Source organism: Schistocerca cancellata, chromosome 4 (assembly GCF_023864275.1).
Source record: "Schistocerca cancellata isolate TAMUIC-IGC-003103 chromosome 4, iqSchCanc2.1, whole genome shotgun sequence".
In the NCBI taxonomy this organism is placed as follows: domain Eukaryota; kingdom Metazoa; phylum Arthropoda; class Insecta; order Orthoptera; family Acrididae; genus Schistocerca; species Schistocerca cancellata.
In genome coordinates this window covers 491,831,257-491,833,154 of record NC_064629.1, presented here as the reverse complement: position 1 = coordinate 491,833,154, position 1,898 = coordinate 491,831,257, and the positions used below count along the sequence as shown (strand labels likewise).

General features: G+C 43.0%; 1 non-coding gene across 1 annotated transcript; it reads left to right on the top strand.

Moving 5' to 3' along the window:
• Nucleotides 1–1,034: 1,034 nt before the first annotated feature.
• Trnag-acc (transfer RNA glycine (anticodon ACC)) lies at nt 1,035–1,106 on the top strand. The gene has a single exon. It is a non-coding gene; the product is annotated as a tRNA-Gly (tRNA).
• Nucleotides 1,107–1,898: the final 792 nt, after the last annotated feature.

Below are 1,898 nucleotides of genomic sequence, written 5' to 3'. Positions count from 1 at the left end.
ACACAGTTAAGTGGAAAGGAAGTTTACCGCAGTACAAAGGGGGGCAATGGGTAATGCTGCCCAGCCCCTATACACAAAAGGGGAAAAATGCAGAAGTTCCTCACGAGGTATCAAGGGCCATACCAAGTTGTTGAAACCACATCCCCTGTTATTGTTAAGCATCAGCTGCCAACTAGGACAGCGGTAGTACGGGGTGCACTCAGCCCTTGTTAGAAAAATTGAGGAGCTACTTGACTGAGAAGTAGCGGTTTCTGTCTCGTAAACTGACATACTGCCAGGAGAGTGCGTATGCTGACCACATGCCCCTCCATATATGCATCCAGTGATGCCTATGGTCTGAGGATGACACGGCGGTCGGTCGGTAACGTTGGGCCCTCCAAGGCCTGTTCGGACGGAGTTTAGTCAGTTTTATTTTTTTTTAATAGCATGACGACGGCGAGGGGACACTGTGTCCAGGCCTCGGGCTACCACTTTGACTCCTGCTCACTCTGCCCTACCCGTCCTCTCTGCCCTCTCGTCCAGGCCACCTTTCCGAGCAACAAATTTTAAAAGTGACAAACTCTTGAGACATGGAGACACCCCATCAATGTGTTCAAGATCGAAATCTACTGTCATTATGTTATGTATATAGACTGAAGCGGTGAAAGAAAATTTGTACCAAGCCCAGGAATTGATTCTGGGTCTCCTGCTTGTTAGGCAGGTGCGCAAACCACTAAGCCACCATGATGCAGCGGTTCACACAACTGCACAGATTACTCTGGCAGGCCTACCTCAAGTGTCATCACTGCCGCCCCAGTTTACTTTAAATTCCCCTTTTCACATGAATATATCATTAGTTTAAGTATCTGAAGCTAGGTTTCCGGCTGGATCAGCCACTTGCATTCGATGCTGAGATGCTATTCCAGAACATGGAGAGCTTCGGAAACTCTGTTCGTTAGTAAGGGGGCATTTAAAGTAGACTGGGGTGGCAGCGAGAATTTGGATCAAGGATGGAGGCGTGCTAGTGTAATGTGTGCAGTTGTGCGAACTGCTGTGCCAAGGTGGCTTAGTGGCTAGGGCACCTGCCAACCAAGCAGGAGACCTCGGTTCGATTCCCAGCCTTGGCCCAAATTTTCACTTGCCACTTCACTCTACATACATAAAATCATATTTGTATCAGGCCAGTAAGGTCTCTGAAACTGTGCCATTTCATTTTTACTGTTGTTACTTGTTACACTCAACTCTGAGTTCAGGACCTATATTTATATCATGTCAGTAAATTTGAAGGGTTCAGAAACTTATATCAGGATTTTTAGACATAATTGCACAGTATGCAAAATCAAACCACATAAATGTCAACGAGGTCCTTCCTTATCTGTCAATGATTACACAAAATATTTCTGTAACAACTGAAGAAAACCAGATATCCCACAATAAATCAATATTTGCTTAGCAGCCAATGCACCTGCCTTTAAAGAGGATTTGTGGTCTGGTAAATGTACTAGAATATAATACGTCACCATTGTTGTCATTATACGACGAAATGCTGGTTGGAGTAATTATTTTATTAGCGGTCTTCTGACTCGTGTGTGCATATGTGAGAGGCAACAACACTCCCATCAAGTTGAATGTATGATAAGCCCTCCCATGGATCATAAAATCTCATCTAAAGGAATCAATTTGGCCCTATGACATTCATTTTGAGATCCAGTATTTAGCACAAATTACTCCTGCTCACTATTATTTTCAATAACGCATCTGACTTACATGAACTGATTTTGGTACTTATTTCAATCTGCCTTCATAACATATAAATTTTAAGGCTGAATGGTGTTATCACTTCAAACAATGGACATTGAACATTATATAAACAACTGGTGATGACATTAAATATGAACCAAAACCCCATAAAAATAACA